This window comes from Lutra lutra, chromosome 2 (genome assembly GCF_902655055.1).
Source record: "Lutra lutra chromosome 2, mLutLut1.2, whole genome shotgun sequence".
Classification (NCBI taxonomy): domain Eukaryota; kingdom Metazoa; phylum Chordata; class Mammalia; order Carnivora; family Mustelidae; genus Lutra; species Lutra lutra.
In genome coordinates this window covers 113,483,700-113,505,864 of record NC_062279.1, presented here as the reverse complement: position 1 = coordinate 113,505,864, position 22,165 = coordinate 113,483,700, and the positions used below count along the sequence as shown (strand labels likewise).

The following is a 22,165-nucleotide window of genomic DNA, read 5'->3' as shown; positions in this document are numbered from 1 at the left end:
TGTTAGAATTAGCCAAAGAGATTCAAAGCCTACCTTTGTAAACAACTATCTTGTGATGCTTTGTATTGCTGTTATCACTATCACTATTATTATTATTATTATTATTATTTTAGTATCTAGATACATTTCTGACTCATTACACAAGACCTTTTCTTCACATATATTTATTAGTTGCTCCAGTTAATTATTTTAGGCTATGATTGAACATACAACTTGGGTGCTATTTAAGTAAACACGTGATATATTTTTTTCATATTTTTATGACTTTTCCATTTTAAGAAAAAGTTCCAAAATTCTAGCAGAATTGTGCATTGTGTATGTGCCAAATTAAAATGAAAATCTTAAAAGATCACTCATATCCACTGCTTGCCAAAGTCTAAGAACATTCCCTAGTCATTGTTGATTGTGCTTGCTTTGTACCTTTAGTGGGAGGAGGAAAGCTCCATGGCAGAGGTGGCATATGAAATGGGCCTTTAAATATGGAATTGGTTCCAAAACAAAGATTTATATCAAGTTAAATCTCAAGAGTAATGTTATTTGTGTTTATTTAGAATAGTGAGGAAGTGAGTGCTAGTTACCTGGGTCTGTGAAAATTTGCAGCCATAATTTCAAGGACTACATACTGAATTGTCTATACTACGTACTTTGCAGGTAACTGATTTTTAGCAGCAAGATTTTATTACTGTGCTATATCTATAAAATATTGAATTGAAAACTGTCTGAAAAATTAATTTGAGGATAAAGGGATAGGAGGCAAGAAGAAAAGGTAGAGATGTGAATTCATTGGCTGCATCCATAGTTTGACTAGGTCTTCAAGTAATCCCGTGATCTGATGTTCCTTTGAGTTTCTTGCTCACTACTCATCTCATCCATTCCAGCAAAACTTTACAGTTCTTGTGCTCTTCAAATTCAACACATTTACCAAACAAGTTTCCTTGTAACTGGTATTCAGTTTTCCTCCTTCAGTTTAGTCATACTTAAGGAAGGTCATTCTCTAACCTGCTCTCACCAGCATCCCTACAACTCCCCTTTCAGGAACCATGACCTAAATACATTCCCTACTTCTCTAAGCCTCTAACTTCCAATCTGTAATAACAATAGTATCCACCTCAAACTTGTGCCAAAGTAAATAATGAAAGGTTTTGAGCATTCTTATTTTTAAATTTTGCAGTTCTAACTTGGCAATATTAATTTACCATTTTGTCTTGCTATATAGTAATTTATATACATGATTTATTGTTTCATCTATGTTCTAATTTAATTGAAAGTAGAAATTGCATATTATTTTTGTTTTCACCAAAGAGTCTATTATGGTGCCTTATCCATTGGACATTTATGTTTTCAATTTGAATTAAGTGACATTTTATAGTTGTTAACAGCACACCAGTCTTGAGTTATGATTATTGGGGGCTTCTGGACAACACATGCCAGTATCAGACACTTTAGTTTGTTGCAAGCCATTTGAAAGCATATAAACCATGCCTTTTTATCTTTCTTTTAAAGATTTTATTTATTTGAGAGAAGGAGAGACTGAAAGAGAGAGCACAAGCAGGGGGAGGAGCAGAGGAAGAGAGAGAGAAAATCTCAAGCAGACTCCCTACTGAGCACGGAGCTTAATGCAGGGCTCAGTCCCAGTGCCCTGAGATCATGACCCAAGCCAAAGTCAGATGCTTAACCAACTGAGCCACCCAGGCATCCCCATGCCTTCTCAACTTTGCACTGTCCTATTACATTCCTAGTAGATTTTCTTCCTACCATTTAGAAGAAACCATATGGTAGGAACCAAGTAAATAGTTACTGAATCAAAACATGAACATAAAGGAAGTGACTCCTATATTCTTTAAATTCTCTGAGATGTCGAAAAGCAACCTACTTTGATTTGCTTATTTATGTAATTAAGAAGTGGGGTGTTTTTTTTTATGTTAAAGTCCCTAGAAACTCTTAAAAAGTGTATCTTATTTTCAGAATATGGTCTGTTCACATGTTGCTGTGTATATCACATTTACATCAAGAAAGAAGTCATTCATTCTTTCTAGAAATATTTATGAGCCTCTACACTGTTTCTGGCTCTGTCAGGAGCTCAGTTCAGATGTGGAACCAAATGGAAAGATTTATTTACTTTCTGTTGATAACCCTTCAAAGGCTACTCAGATGAAAAGGCTCTTTATCCCTGTAACCTAGAGGTTGACTTCAGGAAGGTATTGTAGAAACTGGAAGAGAACAAGGAAATCAGCTGTGTAAGGAACTCTTAAGAGCCTTGCTTTAAACATATATGCCAAGATTCAAGAAATATGCTTGCCGTCTGTCAAAATATTTAGATCTAACATTAAAAAATTCTCATATTCAAATTTATAATCCATTTTGAATTTATTTTTTAACTCTTTCTTAGAACCAATTTTAGGCCAAGTTTTAAAGTGGGTGGAATCTATCTTTGGTAACTCTACCTCCTTCTCTGGGTCTTCTGTCTTCATTCACATTTTCTAGGCATTCAGGATATTCCTGTTGCTTTTATTTTTTTTTTAATTTTTTATTATTATTATACTTGTAGCAAGAATTACTATCAAACTCCACTCATTGGGCCAGAGACCCTTGTGGTGTTAGCGAAAAGACTTGCCCCTCGTGTAGCACACTACCTACACTTGTGAGTTCATCGGCCAGCCAGCAGCCTCACAAGCTCTAACAATGTGCAGTTCCTGTTGCTTTTAATTCTCACTGAGGTTTTAGTGACTTTTAGACTCACTAATTTTCTTGTGTTCATAGACTTACTTCAATGCAATATAGATAAAAGTGCTGGCATGAACATATGAATAGAAAACATTAAAGATATGTTAATATTTATTTGAAATAATCAAATTCTTAGAAGTGTTTTTTTATTTATTTTGCTTCATTATTATTCTGCTTTTATGAGTTACAAAATAACTTTTTGAGCTATAATAAAATATCTTCTCCTCTATGATTAATGACAGTGACTCTCTAATTATTTTTCGATTAAGAAAAGCCTACAGTGAATCTGATTCTGATTCTAAAGGAATACATTCTAGCTTTTTAAAAAAAATTAATACAAGTGTGATGAGCACAGGGTGTTTCATGTAGGTGATGAATCACTAAAATATACTCCTGAAACTAATATTATACTATATGTTAACTAATTGGAATTTAAATAAAAACTTGAAAATAAAATAAATAAACAAAAATTTTAAGAACTACTTTTATAGTTAGATTATTTAAATATAGTATAAAAAGTAGCAGCCAAAATATTTTTAACAAGTCACTATTTCTAATCCTGGTTATTAAAAAATATATCTTTATGTAGTAATATTCTCTAAATAATTTTTTACGTTTAAGGAAAAAAATGTGGGCACCTGGGTGGCTCAGTGGTTTAAGCCGCTGCCTTTGGCTCAGGTCATGATCTCAGGGTCCTGGGATCGAGTCCCACGTCGGGCTCTCTGCTCAGCGGGGAGCCTGCTTCCCTCCGTCTCTCTGTCTACTTGTGATCTCTCTCTGTCAAATAAATAAATAAAATCTTTAAAAAAAAAAAAGGAAAAAAATGTTATTCTATGTTTATGGGTTATAGTGGGGAAGAAAATATTACTGTCTTTATGAACTAGGAGTTTAAAGACACTATAATTTTTTTATATTCCTTGCCTAATATTTAGTAGGTGAATCCCATATAGCATTCTGTCTAAAAATAAACTGAATATTTGACAAGTACCAGTTGTTAATGATGAGTCCTTTTTCATGGTAAGTTTTTTCATTTGTAATAGCTAACTTTAGTCCCTTCTCCATTCCACCATGACTCTACATTAAAACACACATACAGTACTATTTCAGTGGTATTATACATTAGACACTGTATAATACACCAATAATAATGTAATGAAGAAGTCAGAAAAGGCCTTCACCTGCTTGGAACTTAACTTACTCTTTCTAGTAAGCAGGGAGAAGGGGACCATAATAACTCAGTGAGTAAGATAATTTCAGATTATTCTAAACAGGAAATAAACAGGTTAATTTGATTGAGAATAATATTTAACATTCAAGTTTTATTCACACATGTATTCATCCAATTCATTTACTTGTTATGTAACTAGTATATACACAAGAAATTACAAACTCAAGTGTCCGTGTGTGAAGTGTGTAAGGCAGCAACCTAATGGAAGTTTTAGATGTACTTTCAGATGTTCTTCCAATATGTTTTACTGGTTAAACCAGAATCCCCTTTTGGAATGCATCTGGTCTACAGCTGTCTACTTCTAAATATCTTCTTTTTAAGGCAACAGATATATTCTCTTTCTTTTGATTGCCAATCTGATTCATGAACATTCATTCATTTATTCATTCCCTCATTCATTCAATAACCTTTAAAGTGACACCTTTATTTCATTGTGCTTGTACAAAATGGGAAACCAGGATGATAAGACTCAGACTCTAAATTCCAATAAATTATAAATCATGTGTATTTAAATACAAGAAACTGGGCTATGGAAAAGAGATTATATCTGAAGACATACATGGAAGACATTAAAAGCTATGAGATTATATGGAATCCAGAGATGAACCCTAAGCACTCTAGAGATAAGAGGTCAGTGGATGAGGGGGATTTCCAAAAGTATACTGAAAAGAGGCAGCCAGTGAGTTAGGGGGAAAACCAAGAGAGTGTGTTCTGGAAGCCAAGTGAAGAAAATGTATAAAGGAGAGGGAAATGGTCAGCTTTGTCAAAAGCTACTCATGGGTCAAGTGAGAGGAAGGCTGAATATTGATCATTGGATTTAACAACACAGAGGTCAGTGGTGTTCTTGTAGTAGAATGGTAAATAGAAAAACTTACTAGAATATGTGCAAAAGAGGAGAAAACTAGATGGAGACAACAGGTATCAACAAGTATTTCAAGGAATTTTGATGTGAAAGTGAAGAGAAAAAGAGAATAATTTCCTGGAAAAGTAAATAAGGTCAAGAGAAATGAAGACATATAAATGGCTATCAGACACATGAAAAAATGTTCATCATCACTAGCCATCAGGGAGATTCAAATTAAAACCACATTGAGATACCACCTTACACCAGTTAGAATGGCCGAAATTAGCAAGACAGGAAACAACATGTGTTGGAGGGGATGTGGAGAAAGGGGAACCCTCTTACACTGTTGGTGGGAATGCAAGTTGGTGCAGCCTCTTTGGAGAACAGTGTGGAAATTCCTCAAGAAATTAAAAATAGAACTTCCCTATGACCCTGCAATTGCACTACTGGGTATTTACCCCAAAGATACAGATGTAGTGAAAAGAAAGGCCATCTGTACCCCAATGTTTATAGCAGCAATGGCCACGGTTGCCAAACTGTGGAAAGAACCAAGATGCCCTTCAACGGACGAATGGATAAGGAAGATGTGGTCCATATACACTATGGAGTATTATGCCTCCATCAGAAAGGATGAATACCCAACTTTTGTAGCAACATGGACGGGACTGGAAGAGATTATGCTGAGTGAAATAAGTCAAGCAGAGAGAGTCAATTATCATATAGTTTCACTTATTTGTGGAGCATAACAAATAGCACGGAGGACATGGGGAGTTAGGAGAAGGCATTTGGGGGAAATTGGAAGGGGAGGTGAACAATGAGAGACTATGGACTCTGAAAAACAATCTGAAGGGTTTGAAGAGGTGGGGGGGTGGAAGGTTGGGGGAACCATGTGGTGGGTACTAGAGAGGGCACGGACTGCATGGAGCACTGGGTGTGGTACAAAAACAATGAATACTGTTATCTGGAAAAAAAAATGAAAAAAAAAAGTTTTTGTGAGTTGGAATAAATAATAGCAACAGCATATGGTAGCTGATGGGAATGGTTCAACAGAGAGGGAAAATTTGCTGTTGCTGAATATAGAAAGCAGGTAAGAGAGAATGAGATCTATTGTACAAGGTGAAGGATTGGCATTAGCCATGAACATAGGAAGGAAGACAAGTGTGTTATGAATACAGAAGCAAGGAGGTGGTAGATTGGATTGAGTAATTTATGAAAGTTTGAATAGAATCTGAGTGACCCTGTTTCCTTTGGGAAATAAGTAACTTTGCCAGTGATGGGGAGGTAGAGGGAGGAGCCTTTAGAGATCTGAGGTGAAGGGAATGGTATGAAATACGTATCTAGGAAAGTGAGAGGCAATGAAGGAGGAAAATAAAGTAAGATGAGGGCCACCATCAGGACCCACTTGAGATTAGTGAGCATTACTTTAACATTAGACCTGTACACTTTATTTTAGGTTGTTCTCTGGAAATGGTTTAGGCAGAGTTGGATTTAATCAGAAATGGAGTTTTACCAATAGAGTATGATAAAAGTTAGAGGGAAGGAAAGAGAGTGGTACACATGTGTAAGAAGGTAATTACAATGATGACACATGGAATTTAAACTAGGCAATTAGGTATAGGGGTAATAGAAAGGTAATATAATAAATGGATTACTAGTCTCAAAGAGAACAATTTTTTTATTAATTAGGATATTAGAAGGAATGAGCAGGGAAAAAATTGGAAACTATGACTAGAGAATGAGGTGCTTAAAATTGTGGTTAGAGTGGGGTTTCCATAAATGATAGTGAGAAGATCACTGGAGTTGGTAGCTGGGTGAAAAGACCATGGGAGGAGAGGAAAGTCAAGCAGTCAAGAGTCCAAGGCATTGTAAGAAACATTTGTGTGGATACTGAAGTAGAATGAAGAATGTTTCACAGTATGGTAAGAGCCAAAATCTTCAAGAACTTAAAGGGAAGAATGATATGGAGAGGGGGTGCTAGAAAAATGTGATTACAGTAGATTCCATAGTCTGATAACATGGGATTCAAAGTTTAGGGTTTCAGGGAGAAGAAAGAGCATTATTTGGAAGTGGTAATGAAATGCAAGTGGGGTATTTGCATTCCAGGGCACTTCCAGGTCCAGTGGTATGAGAGTTGTCAAAAAGAGAAGAGCCACCACTTGTGAAGGTTATAGGGGATAGAGTGCCTTCACAAGAGAGCCAATTTTCAGTGGAAACCAGAAGATAAAGGTCACATTCAAGAGGAGACTGAAGATAAAAGGGACTATGCTTATGACTGGCTGAGAGCTCCAGAGGGCACAGTGTGCTAGGGAGGAGTCCAGGATGGGAACAGAAAAATGAATATACAGGGCCTTCTGAAAATTAGAGACTGAGACATGAGAGGCCCAGGTTTTACCTGGGTTGTGACCAAATAGGACTGGTGCTGAGCAGAAGAGTAGGGGAGACCTGTCAGTGGTATGGGAGAGTGACTTGCCTATGGCCTGCAGAACTAAGAATGTACTATTGGGAAATAAACATGTTTAACAAATGATGTTTGATGTTCATAAGTGGAAAGGTAGAATGTGAATAAGAATAGGGTCTAACTCATGAACAGACATTTCTGCAAAGAAGACATCCAGATGGCCAACAGACACATGAAAAAGTGCTCCACATCACTCGGCATCAGGGAAATACAAATCAAAACCACAATGAGATATCACCTCACACCAGTCAGAATGGCTAAAATTAACAAGTCAGGAAATGACAGATGCTGGCGAGGATGTGGAGAAAGGGGAACCCTCCTACACTGTTGGTGGGAATGCAAGCTGGTGCAACCACTCTGGAAAACAGCTTGGAGGTTCCTCAAAATGTTGAAAATAGAACTACCCTATGACCCAGCAATTGCACTGCTGGGTATTTACCCTAAAGATACAAACGTAGTGATCCGAAGGGGCACGTGCACCCGAATGTTTTTAGCAGCAATGTCTACAATAGCCAAACTATGGAAGGAACCTAGATGTCCATCAACAGACGAATGGATAAAGAAGATGTGGTATATATACACAATGGAATACTATGCAGCCATCAAAAGAAATGAAATCTTGCCATTTGCGACGACGTGGATGGAACTAGAGGGTATCATGCTTAGCGAAATAAGTCAATTGGAGAAAGACAACTATCATATGATCTCCCTGATATGAGGGATAGGAGATGCCACATGGGGGGTTGAGGGGGTAGGAGAAGAGTAAATGAAACAAGATGGAATTAGGAGGGAGACAAACCATAAGTGATTCTTAATCTCACAAAACAAACTGAGGGTTGATGGGGGGAGGGGGATTGGGAGGGGGGTGGGATTATGGACACTGGGGAGGGTATGTGCTATGGTGAGTGCTGTGAAGTGTGTAAACCTGGTGATTCACAGACCTGTACCCCTGGGGATAAAAATATATTATATGTTTATAAAAAATAAAATAAAAAAAAAGAATAGGGTCTAACTAAAAAAAAAAAAAAAAGAATAGAGTCTAACTTTTTGCTAGGAAATTCTGCTTTAGATCATTTGCAAATTGATGATATTCTGTAGAAATTTAGCCTAAGCTGGTCTTAGCTTATAAAAAAAAAAAAAAAAAGGCCTTTTAGGGGTTGTCTTTTATGAGTTTTGTCAGATCTAGGCTGATAACCGTGGTTCCAAAAATTCACATATGTTTTGACATTGACTTCATGGGAAAATCTGGAGTTTCACATAATATGATTTGTTTTCCCCATATTTTCCTTCAGTTCCTCAGAGTCTAATAATATTTAGCTTTATTGTGGCAAAAGGAACTTTGTTCTCTGGGCAAACCAATTTTCTGGTCCATGCATCAGATTTAATTACTCTAAAAACACATATATACTATGGGGCACCTGGTGTCTCAGTTGGTGGAGTGTGTGACTTTCAATCTTAGGGCTGTAGGTTTGAACCCCACATTGGGTATGGAGATCATTTAAACAATAAAATCTTTAAAAATACATTTATTTATATCTTAAATTCTCTGCTTATGAATAAAAACCAGGTAATTTCCAACTAAATAATAGCAAATTGTTTAAGTCTCTGAACTATTTAACTTTTCTTTAATTTCTTGCATCCTTTTCTGACTTTTTAGCAGATTCTCTTCATTGCCATTTTTGAGGCTATGATGTTCAGTTTCTGTCTCTGTTGGTTTCTTATCACTTTTTCCTGATTGAGATTAATAATTTCATTGTCCTCTTGTTTACATTTCAGTTTGTCTTGACATTAAAGTGCATTTGAATTTCTCCTGGATCAAGATATTTTCTTCTTCTCAATTTAATTCTAATTTTTACTTTTCATTTGTTCTTATAATTATTACTTTTATTCTTACAAATCTTTTGAGCCTCTTGACATAAGTTCTTGCTTGCGCACAAAGCTTTTGCAGAGGAAAGACATTGGTAATTCCAAAATAATCTAAAAATTCTTTTTAATCATGACTAGGTAAAAATACTTTCTTGAAGACATTTACTTTAAACAAAGTTCATTAACATAATAAAATCAGGGATGCAGCTGGGGAGAGTACATCTGTTCTTTCTTGGGGGTTGTTGTCCTCTCTTCTAAACAGGTGGAAATAATAGCCACTCCTTTCATCACTCAATTTGACCTCCTCCACTACCCTTTCTTGCTTCGGTTATCTCATTAATTCTTTTCTCCTCTTCATTTAATCTTGGATCATGGCAGGTCCAAAAGGAGTGTAAAGTTGTTAGTGAAGAGGAAAAATTCATACTTACTATTTTTCTTCTTGCTCAAAATGTTGAATTTGGGCCAAAGCAGAGAAAGCTGAGCCATTAACAGTCTTTATTTTTATGCTTCTATTGGCTACAGTTAGCAGACTTAGAAACATGTGTGGACCATATTGAAAAATCAAATTAAAAAGCAGTACTTAATCGTTGATACTTAATTGGATGATATTTAACTTTTTAAGTTTCCTTGATCAGGGTGTGGTATTTTTCAGCCACTACATTGAAAATGAACCTTTTTCTGATATTATTAGATCATTATTAGATTCTTAATAGTCAGGATCATAAGATAAAGTACTCATATTTTTGCTGTAGGGATAAACTTGTCTCAGGAACTGGACAGATTAAAGAATCCAATAAATGAGGCATCCAAATGACAGAGCAGTCTCAGACACAAAAGTAAAGACTGCCCCTTTGATTTATTTTTTTGGATGACTTGCAAATCATTTTCCTCATTCTGAGTTACACATTCATTCTTTTTTGTATATGTGCTAAGGCCATTGGTAAAGTTAACAGTCCCCACCAAATGATTTACATATACCACAATTCTTGCCTAACATGTTAATCTTGTAGTTTAGTTCTCCACTGGGTTCATCCTTTTTTTCCCCTTCTTTTTTTTTTTTTTAAAGAATTTTTTATTCATTTATTTGACAGAGAGAGATCACAAGCAGGCAGAGAGACAGGCAGAGAGAGAGGAGGAAGCAGGCTCCCTGCTGAGCAGAGAGCCCGATGCGGGGCTCGATCCCAGGACCCTGAGATCATGACCTGAGCCGAAGGCAGAGGCTTAACCCACTGAGCCACCCAGGCGCCCCTTTTTTTCCCCTTCTGAGTTTGTGAAGATGCTGTTTTCACACACCCCTTCACAGTAACCCACACTGTTGTATTGTCTACAGTGATGCTAGTCCTCATTCTATGGAACTTCCTTTGATTGACCGGACATTGTAAAAAATGAAGTATATGAAGTTGGCTTCTAGAGCTCTCATTTTCTATTGCAGCATTTCCCTCCCATGTAACTGAGATCCATTGCCTCGTTGCACAGTTCTCTTCTGGTATACCTCGTTGCCTCATACTTCATTTTGTGGATAGCCTCACGGCTCCATACCTGTCTCTTCCAGATTCCATTTTTTGGAAACTTTATGGTTCTGCATTCCTTAGTAGATGTACTTTCTATTTGCTGTAACTTGAAAGCTAGAGCATCTTGGAGACTATAGAGTTCTACTGGCAAAGTATAGCTGCAGACATCCTAGTTAGCTAGTTTTACCTAAGCTTTTGCTATGCAAGGCCCTTACCCCCATCCCCAATCCTGGCACTTGTCTACCATATTGAACCACTTAAAATTCAGCCACTGCACTTATTCACATCATTTAGCCTCTGTTTTGAAAGGTTCTTTCCCACCCTTCTTCACCTTTCCGTTCTACATTTGGTCTCTGCTTAAATATTCCCAGGGAACATTTCCTTGAACTTTCTTGATCTGCAAACATTTGAGTCCTCATATCACACTGTCATCACCCCTATTTAAGCACCAGCACACTGGATTGAAATCACCTGGACATTCATCTTGTATTATTTGGCTATAAACTCCTTAAGATAAAGTGCTATGTCTTGTTCACCTTTGTTTGAGCAGCACATTTTTGGAGAAGGGAGGGAGGGGATAAGTAAAAGAGGGAAGGAAGAAGTTAGTTATACAACTAAAGAAGCCTAAAGAGCTATGGGTCTTTTCTTCTACCTTTAAACAGACAAAAGTAAATATTTGCTGGAAAACCTTCATAAGATGAAGGATAGGGACATAAATCTGAAGTTTTATAGTTATGGCATAAAATAAAACAAATTATCTTTGTTCTGAGCTATTCATCTCAATGTTTCTGCCTAATTTACTTCTTATGATTCTTTTAGAATTTTATATCACTTTGATATGCAAATGTTAGATCCATGCATTGCTCTGGGAATATTTTCATATTTTATTGATTATAGGATGCCATTAATAGTGAGAACCCAATATATTATATAAAACCACATAAAATATGTAAGTCAGTTATAAATACTTCATAATTTGGGAGTTGTTAAGTTATGAAAAATGTGTATTTTAGGATTAAGGACTATAGTAATATAGCCTCTTGCCCCTCCTCAATAACAGTAAAATCTAACATTTACTGAATGCTTACAAAATACCAAGTACTTCACATACATTATAATACTTAATTCTCAAAATAACCCCAGGTGGTAAATCTACTATTATTATCATATTACATACTAGGAAACTAAATGCACAGAGAGGGGTGTGTGGGAGGGGTATAGTGTGGGTATGTAGGGAAAGGAAGAGAGAGAGAGATTGATTGTAAAGAATTGGCTCACATGATTATGGCAAGTCCAAAATCTGCAAAATAAGTCATCAGGCTTGAGACCCAGAGAATTGATGTTACAGTAAGTCCAAAAGGAGAATTGTCTTTTTTTTTCTTTTGTTTTCTTTTTTCTTTTTTATTGTGTTACGTTAGTCACCATACAGTAAGTACATCATTAGTTTTTGATGTAGTGTTCCAAGATTCATTGTTTACATATAACACCCAGTGCTCCATGCAATACGTGCCCCCCTTAATACCCATCATGGGGCCAACTCACCCTCCCAACCCTCTCCCTCTAAAACCCTCAGTTGTTTCTCAGTGGAGATCAGTCTTCTTCTATCCAGACTTCAGCTGGAGGAGGGTCATCTGCTTCATTCAAATCTGCTGATTTAAATGCTAACCTCATCTAACAAAAATATTTTCACAGAAACATCTAGAATAATGTTTGAACAAATATCTGGGTTCCAAGTTGACATATAAAATTAATATCCCAAAGTTCACTGAATACTTTTGTATGCAGTACAACAAATTACATTGTCCCATGGTGTACACTGGAAAGGAATTTGACTAGTACTGAAGTAAGTTGCTTTTATTTTTTTTTTAAGATTTTATTTATTTATTTGACAGACAGAGTTCACAAGTAGGCAGAGAGGCAGGCAGAGAGAGAGGAAGGGAAGCAGGCTCCCTGATGAGCAGAGAGCCCAATGTGGGGCTCGATCCCAGGACCCTGGCATCATGACCTGAGCTGAAGGCAGAGGCTTTAGCCCACTGAGCCACCCAGGCACCCCAGTAAGTTGCTTTTATATAATCAAACAAATTTGACATGTTTAATAAATCACCAGATAGAGCACTCTGAGTTAATGTTATATTGTCTCATGGTATTCTAAAACTGTTTGCTGCTATCTTATTATTGCCAAATATGACTTTTTTGTTTTCTGTAATGTATGAGTAAAAGTATGAAGACTGCTTTAAATGTTATCATTTTCTCCACAGTGAAAATACAACAGTGATTGATGGGGGTTGAAACCACTGTTACTTCCATCAAATAACTAGAGAACATATCTAGAATAGTTCTATATTTGAAAAAAAAAACATAGCAATAAAGCTGTTAGGATGATATTATGTTATGCATACTATAATTAAACATTGAACAATAGCTAATCATAAAAGAATAATTAGAATATTTGTTAATAATCTTCCTGTTTATGTTTCAAATATGAAAATTAAGTGTTAATTTCTTCATTGATTACAAATTCCTAGTAATTGGAGCTATTTAAAATTTAATAGCAATATTTAATTTGGTCTGTTTTTTTTTTTTTTTAAAGATTTTATTTATTTATTTGACAGAGAGAAATCACAAGTAGGCAGAGAGGCAGGCAGAGAGAGAGGAGGAAGCAGGCTCCCTGCTGAGCAGAAAGCCCGATGTGGGGCTTGAACCCAGGACCTGGGATCATGACCTGAGCCGAAGGCAGCGGCTTAACCCACTGAGCCACCCAGGCGCCCCTGGTCTGGTTTTTAATTTCACACCAAGGATTTCAGCTCATTACTTTCCTAACATAGCATCTTTGACTAAGACATGATGTTTTACTTAAGCAGAGGACTGCCCTTGGAAACAGAAGTAGAGACAGAGCTATTTCCTGTATTTTTTTAAAAAAAATTTTTTTTATGTGTTTGAGTGAGACAGGGAGAGAGAGAACATGAGCGGGAGGTCGGGGGCAAAAGGAGAGGGAGAAGCAGACTCTCCTCTGAGCAGGGAGCCCAACCCCGATGACCTCCAGCCCACAACCTTGGGATCATGACCTGAACTGAAGGCAGAGAGAGCCACCCAGGATCCCTTATTTCTTATATTTCTTATATTTTTAAGTGATTTTCTGTGTAGTTGACATTACTTTCCTCACAAACTGTGGTGTTGATATTGTTCTCTTTCCCACTAGAATAGGGAAGATGAATCACAAGGAAAAAAATCTTTCCTGTTCATGTTGTACAAGCATGATGGTTGTTACGTGATTGATTCTTAGGACTATTTGAGAACTCATTGATATTTGCCTATTTATTTAGACTCATTGTCCACCTGAAGTTTTCACCAATTTACCCCATTCCTGGTGTTGTCCACCAGGTGTCTGCATGTGGCTGTTGGAAAGATGAACTTCTGTGCTGTATTTGGGTTAGAAAATACTGAGTTACAGCCTTTATTTTAGTAGTTTGCAAAATACAAAGTGACTGTAGCTCTCTGACTAAGAGGACAAGCTATGCCATTTGGCAAGTTTAATGAACACAAGACTGGTGAGATCATTCTTAGAATTATGGGTTAATAATCACTAAGATGGTGGCTTCATTTATATCCTGGATGAGCAAACCTATTTAATCAGCTTTATGTTTAACCTAGCTCTTGGTAAAAAGTTACATTCCTGGTAGATTAAACATATTTTGTAGTTTCAGGTGAATAATTCTGAGAGCCTCTTGCCCCTCCTCAACAAACATTAAACAGAAAAACTGTCGTTCAAGATAAGAAGGAAAAGAGTATGTATAAACCAAAAGAATCTTACTTAAATCTTTTGCACACACCTCCCACCATCCAGTCTCCTAACAGCCTGGCTCTTTGTGTTCTTCCTTCTGTTGGTGGAATGAGTAATACTCCACACAGTTTATGGAAGTTGCAGAGCATGTGTGTCAACAAGATTCTTTTCTCTCAAGACTTGTCATCAAATACCATGGTTTCCTATATAGTTTCTTTTCATTTTAAGCAAAGCTGACTCAAAGTTTAAAGCTTCTAATTTTTCTTTCCACACTGTGGTTTCCCACTGGTTTCACAGTTATGGTCATTTAAAATGTGTATCTGCATATCTATTTCAGAGAACTTGAAGCAACATTCTGCGCTCTTTGATGAATCTCATTCAACTCCATACAGTGTCTGCCTACACCATCCAGCCATCCTATTTCATTCCCAGTTAATGCTCCAGTATGTCATTGTTGGTGCCATTGCTTTTAATCTAGCACTTTCCAAACCTTGTTAGTGTTGCAGATTAAATCATTCAAGAATGTAAATGTGACTTTTGTATTTGTCATGGGCCTTTGGGTTATTTAAAAATTCTAAAACTTCAGGCGCGCCTGGGTGGCTCAGTGGGTTAAAGCCTCTGCCTTTGGCTCAGGTCATGATCCCAGGGTCCTGAGATCCAGCCCCACATTGGGCTCTCCGCTCAGCAGGGAGCCTGCTTCCTCGTCTCTCTCTGCCTGTCTCTCTGCCTACTTGTGATCTCTGTATGTCAAATAAATAAATAAAATCTTTAAAAAAAAATTCTAAAACTTCAGTTTTATTCTAAAATGTGATAATGTATATTAAATACCCAATTGACTTTCCCATAGTAGGCAGTTAAAACAAGCAAATTATAGTAAGTCATGTCCCTCCATGGACTTTTTAAAAAATTTACATATAATGTATTATTTGCTTCAGGGGTACAGGTCGGTGAATCATCAGTCTTACACAATTCACAGCATTCACCATAGAACATACCCTCCCCAATGTCCCTAACCCAGCCACCCTATCCCACCCCTACCCCATCCTCCAGCAATCCTCAGTTCGTTTTCTGAGATTAAGAGTCTCTTATGGTTTGTCTCCCTCCCAATCCCATCTTGTTTCATTTTTCTTTCTACCCGCCACAACCCTCCATGGACTTTTATTTAAGTATGGACCACTCTTGAGTCAGCCTCTAAAGAGACATATAGGCCTCTGGATTCTTTGTGATTTCTCTCTTTAAACAAGTGTTCATCTTAGGAGAATTTCATCCATCTTTCAGCTTTTAACTCCCATAAAAATTATTTATTCATAGAATGTTAGAACTGAAGGTCCTGGAAGCTCCCTAATTCCAGACCTTTTATATATGAAATTTTACAGTTTTTCCTGATATTGGTTAGTGTGCTTCTTTAAGTGTATTACCAATTGTTATTCTGGTCTGTTCCTGCAAATGTATGAATAGTTCACGGTGTACAGAGATGTTGTGAAGTGATACTGGATGATTTTTGTTTGGTGCTTTGTGCTATGAATGTGTGGTTTAAGCCTGTTCACCTGTACCTCATAGCTACTGAACACTTTTTTAGAGCACATTTCATGATACTTCAACATTCATGGAAACATATATATTCTGTAGAGCCTTTTTGTTTTCATTCACACTGAAACTAGCCTGTTCCAAGAAATAGAGAGTAATTATGACCTTTGGCACAATGGTAGTATTAATTTTTCTCAGAAACTAGCTGTTGGCTTTACACAAAGGATATCAAGCTGTCTTCTCTTTTATTGAAATTCAAAGGAATGTAGAGTACTGTATTCGATACTCAAAAGGAAGTGCTTCATTTTAATAGAAACAGTGCATTTCTATTCCTACCAGAAATTGCTAATAAATCTTAACCCTATTCATTTTACAGAGCATGATTTCCTGTTAAATATGAAGCTATTTCAACAACCAGATTATCTCTATGGGAGGGATCTACAGGACTGTCTTGCTTCATGCTCTTGTTACTTAATAATGATAACTAAACTTCTATAATATTTCATTCTTCAAAGAGGGAATTTATATATTTTATCTTATTTAATTTTCACAACAATCTGAAGAAAAAGGCAAGTGTATGATCGTGACCATAGTTAGTGAAAGTCAGGTGTCACAGGAGGTAGAGATTGAACTATAGTCCACAGTTCACTTCCATAGTCAGGACTAGCAAAAGCCATTTCCATTGTTTTTCTTTGCCTTTTTCAGCCTGCACTCCTCCATCACCCCATTATTCCAGATTCCTCTCTTTGTTACACTGAACCATAAATCTCAGCCTTTCTCCTGTCTCCACAAGATCCCCAATGCTTTTCTGAGGCATGATTAACTTTTCTGAAAATTCAGGGTCATGTTGCATAGCAACAGGTTTCTGCCATTTCCCTGGCTCTTCACCTCACAAACTACTCCTTTCCAAAGTCCACAAGCCTCAGACATGTCCCTCCACCTCATATAGATGGGGAAAGTTAGGTTTAAGAAGCATAAATGATGAATCCAAATGATGAAGCACGATGTGGAAGCCATGTGTCTTATGACAGATTCAGGGCTCCAGTCATGACTTCAACAATATTAACAGTAACCATTTGTTCAGCCATTATAGTTTGCATAGACATTTAATTTGCATTGACATGTTTTAATCTGTTTAATAAACCTATGAGGGGAGTATTATTATTCCATTTTGCAGGAGCAGATATGGATACATACAAAATTGTCTTACCTAAGGCACTGCCTATTTGTTATTATTTAACTTTACCATTTCCTATGAGATTTCACTTACATATAATTGATTTCAACTACTAACCTAGGAGTTGAAAGTAGTCTGGACTTCTTTTTTTCTTTTTCTTTTTTTTTTTTTAAGATTTTATTTATTTATTTGAAACAGAGAAAGAGATCACGAGTATGCAGAGAGGCAGGCATAGAGAGAGAGAGGAGAAAGCAGGCTCCCCGCTGAGCAGAGAGCCCGATGCGGGCCTCGATCCCAGGACCCTGAGATCATGACCTGAGCCGAAGGCAGAGGCTTAACCCACTGAGCCACCCAGGCGCCCTTCTTTTTCTTTTTTTAAAGACTGTATTTATTTATTTACTTAGAAAGACCACAGGCTGGGTTGGGGAGGAGGGACAGAGGGAAAAGGAGAGAATCTTCTGCAAGCTAAGCTCCATGCTGAGCGTGGAGACCATTGTCACAGGGCTTAATCCCACAGCAACATTGAGATCCTGAGCTGAGCAGAAGTCAAGAGTAGGTGGCTCAACTGATTGAGCTACCCAGGAGCCCCTTCCAAGGATTTCTGTTAATAACTAGGAACTCACAGTCTCATGGTCACTTCTTTCAATAGCCTTTGATCTCAGCTGAATCTCAAATTCTAGTCTGGGTGATATGTCTCTCAGCTTCAGTGCAACCCAAATATGAAAAATAGTCCTTTTTATTTATTTGTTTTTAACTTTTTATAAAAACCAAACCCAACTACTCTGCTCAGTGCGGAATCTGCTTCTCCCTCTCCCTTTGCCCCTTCCCCCCCACTCATGCGTACGTGCTCACGCACACGCGCTCTCTCTCTCTCTCTCAAATAAATAAAAATAAAATCTTAAAAAAATCAAATACTCTAAGAGCAATTTAATAAATATTATAGAATATTAAAAAGGGGGGGGGTGCCTGGGTGGCTCAGTTGTTAAGCATCTAGAAGCTAAAGGAAGTGATATGGAAAATTTTCACAACTAATGTACATTTTGCCAGTCAGCTTACTAAAAAAATTTTTTTTTTCATTTTGCTACAGAGTTAATGCTGGACTCAGTACTGGAAATTTTACAGTTAATCTCATATTCTTTTTATTATAAAATACTGCTTCTTAAAATTATTCCTTATTTAGCTTTGATAATGATTGATGTGTCTATTCAGAAAGTTTTAACCATAGAATAATTTAGAGAATTTTATGACATCAGTGTTCCTCACTTTTGGCCTCAGGGCCTGCTTGCATTCTTAAAAATCACTGAGGATCTCAAAGAACTTTTGTTTATATAAATTGACTTTTTTTTTTTTACCATGATAGAATTTAAAACTGATAATTAAAAAATATTTGCTTATTAATTCATTTAAAAATATAAGCCAATTACATGTTAACATAAATAAGATTGTTTTATGAGTACAATAGTCCTCCCTCATCCACAGAGACTACATTCCAAGACCTCCCAGTGGATGCTTAAAACTGCAGAAAGTACCAAAACCTATATATATTCTATTTTTCCTATATAAAGTTTAAAAATTAAACTCTCTAAGAGATTAACAATGACTAATAATAAAATCAAATTATTATTACAATATGCTATAAAAATGTTATGTGAATATGGTTTCTCTCCCTCAAAATATCTTATTATACTGGATTTACTCCTCTTGTGATAATGTAAGATGATAAATTGCCTATGGGACAACATGAAGAGAGGTGAAAGACACAGGTGTTCTGATGCAGTGTCAGGCTACTATTGACCTGACAATACTTCAAGAAGATCATCAGCTTCTGGACTATGGTGGACTTTGACTAAATGAAACCACAGAAAGGGCAACTGCAATCAAAGGGAGACTGCTCTATAACTGTAGTCTTCCAAAAAATAATAATGAGAAGATTAGCACTGTTTTCTTACTTTCACCAATCTCTTTAACAGCTAGTTTAATAGAAGAAAATTGGATTCTCATTGCTATCTCATTATTATTGAAGTATATGAAGAAAATTCAACTTCATGGAGGCACATAGTTGGAAAAGGAGAGGTATTTGAGCTATGTTTTCAGATAAATGTGGATATTCTTCTTTGATACCACATCAAAAATTTGACAAATGGTAGTTTCTTAGAGAGTCTTACTGTGTTAGGTGAGATCAGACAACCGATAGGTTGGAAAATGTGTTAAGTCTGCCAAAATTCTAGTAACCTTATTGCACTCTATAATTTTTTTCTATTGTGTTTCAATTTGTTAGAAATTGTTCTAAGCACTTTAGATCTACTAATTCAATTGTCTTGGTAACTCAATGACAAAAGTGCTGTTATTAGCCTCATTTTATGCAAATAAGGAAACTGAGGCCTCTGAATCTCTGAAATGAAATTTCCATGTTTCTGCTCAGTTCTGTTGTTTTCACAGGATAGTAAATTCAAAGTAAAATAAATTTAATGATAAGGATAAGTAATAGAATTTCAAAGTTACTGAAAAGCGTATGACATATGGAACACTAATAATACATTGGTAAATTACAAAGGGAGATAACATAACCCTCCTTTAGCAGACCAAAATCACTTACTATTCCCTTAGTATATTTCCAATTATATTATCTATTGAAGTAGAATGATCTATTTTTGATAACTTGTTTCTAATACATTATTTTCCTGAGTATGACATCTAAGAACTACAGTAATAGAACTTTTGAATATAATCTAGCACATTGCACTTTTGTGTGCACTTTCCCTTATATTGCTATATAAACACCTTAAACTAATTTTAAGAATCTGTGTTTGGGATCCTAGTAAGAAGACAGCTAAAACAACGTAGGTTTTCAGGATTTACGTAGCTTTCTAGGATTGCAAAATCTCAAGAACATAGAGATAACAGTTTGGGATCTTATAATACAAGTCTTTAGAGGACTTGTCAAGAAAAAGTATAGCATGAGGACATATAATTCCTCTCAACGACACAGGAAAGGAGCAATGAGCACTAGCAGAAGCAGTACCATAAAGAACAGTTTTTACTGCAACAAATCTTAATGGTACCTTCTGGGAGATTTCCAGAACAGAGTCAACTGAGAAACCTATGCTCAATAATGGGTGTGCTTTCCCAAGGTCATAAATGCAGATTTGTATAATATGTTGGAAGCCTATTTGTTATGGTATGAATAAAGAATAAGAAAAAAAATTGGATAGTGTATCCCACCTTAGATTTATCTATCAAATCTTCCTTCAGATAGATAAAATAAACATTAATTATTATTAAAGTACTCAAAATAGAATTTGGGGGAATAAGTTTATCTCTACTTCTGAAATATATCAAGATGTATATATTAAATTAATAGTGGAAATTATGACTCAGACAACTAATGATAAGTAGGTTTTTGTTTATAAGTCATTATAACTCAGTATATTATAAATATTCCTATAGACTCAATACCTATTCTTGTCACAAACTATTTCCATTCAAAATATTTATTTCATAAAAATAAGGCTAAGTAATTGGCAAGAACTTGGGTCTCCCTATAGAGCAATGTGAATTGTATTTTTTTAATTCCTCATAAACATTTAGAGAAATTGACACATTTTCAAGTAAAAGGAAAGGAAAGCAACTCTGTGGGGAAAACAGTTGATGATTAAAAATTCCAATCCAAATGCTGGGAAGAAAGAGAATGGGCAAGATACTAGTTCACTAGTTCCAAGCAATGGAATCACGTATTTGCTTTGGTTTGGTTTTGGTTTTATCACTTTCATACAATAGGGCAGTGGAGGAGGAGGACATGGAGTTGAAAAAATGATGGGCAGGAAGGGCACAAGAAAAGACAAGATGTGGTAATAATTAGTATAATGAGCATTTATATAAAATTTTATAGATTACAGTATGTTTTAAGCATTTTATTTTATTTAATCCTAACCAAAAAGGGAGTGGACTATCCTGTGGAGTTGACACATTGCTAGTATTAATACCTCTGTTAAAAAAGAAGAGACTGAGGTTCAAGTTAAGTGGCTGTCCCAAGGCTACATAGCCAGTAAGGAGGAGGATTCAAATCCAGACATTGGGATTCCTAAGACTGTGGGTTTTTCTCAGTACTACCACATAGGCTGGACTGTTTCCACAATACATCCTAGAATACATCTTTGATGTCAGGTCATTGGGCACAACATCCAGAGGTAATATATGGCCTCTACTAAGCCCTCCACCAACCTGATTTCTAACAAATAGAAAGGTATACATTTTCCCACTTACTATTCAGGAAATGGCTGGCTGTCCTCCTATGAGACACTGGGGCTGCAAACCCAACCCTGATCACCAGGGCAATCCCTTTGGAGAAAATAAAGAGGATTGTTGCCAGAGCACATGTGGAATAAACACTGTGAACTTTACCTTTAGTGCCCTTTTTAGTCTATAAGCAGTGAGCCCTCTCCTGAGGAAAATAATATGCCTGTATAATGATTACTTTCCACTTTACTTGTAATGTTTGGATAAGTTTCCGGGGGGGGGGGGGGCGGGGGGATAAAGGGCTGACTAGCACCTGCAGCAAGAAGGATGAAGATTAACTGTGATAAAGTTGTTCTGATGGTAAGCCAGAGTGGGGAGAATCTCCTCCCCGGTGTATGTTTCAAGGCAATAGGTTTTATCTATTAGAGATCTTCAGCGTGTATTTATTTTTCCTTTTTATTTCTAGTTTTAAACATTATTTTTATTATCACTGTGTAACATTTCAAACATATCAAAGCTTTTTGAGAATACTATGACAAATACTCTGGTCATTTTTCTACTTTTTTTTTTAAAGATTTTATTTATTTATTTGACAGAGAGAGAGAGAGAGATCACAAGTAGGCAGAGAGGCAGGCAGGGGGGGGGGGGGGGAAGCAGGCTCCCTGCTGAGCAGAGAGCCCGAGGTGGGGCTCGATTCCAGGACCCTGAGATCATGAGCTGAGCGGAAGGCAGAAGCTTAACCCACTGACCCTCCCAGGTGCCCCTCATTTTTCTACTTAAAGAAGAAATTTGAGGGGCACCTGGGTGGATCAG

The 22,165-nt window shown here is 36.5% G+C and overlaps 1 protein-coding gene and 1 non-coding gene across 3 annotated transcripts in view; one reads left to right on the top strand and one right to left on the bottom strand.

Moving 5' to 3' along the window:
- ARSJ (arylsulfatase family member J) overlaps positions 1-22,165 on the top strand; it is a 90,004-nt gene that overhangs the window by 41,584 nt on the left and 26,255 nt on the right. The window lies entirely within an intron of this gene.
- LOC125094604 (small nucleolar RNA SNORA62/SNORA6 family) lies at positions 2,541-2,691 on the bottom strand. The gene has a single exon (XR_007125613.1). It is a non-coding gene; the product is annotated as a small nucleolar RNA SNORA62/SNORA6 family (small nucleolar RNA).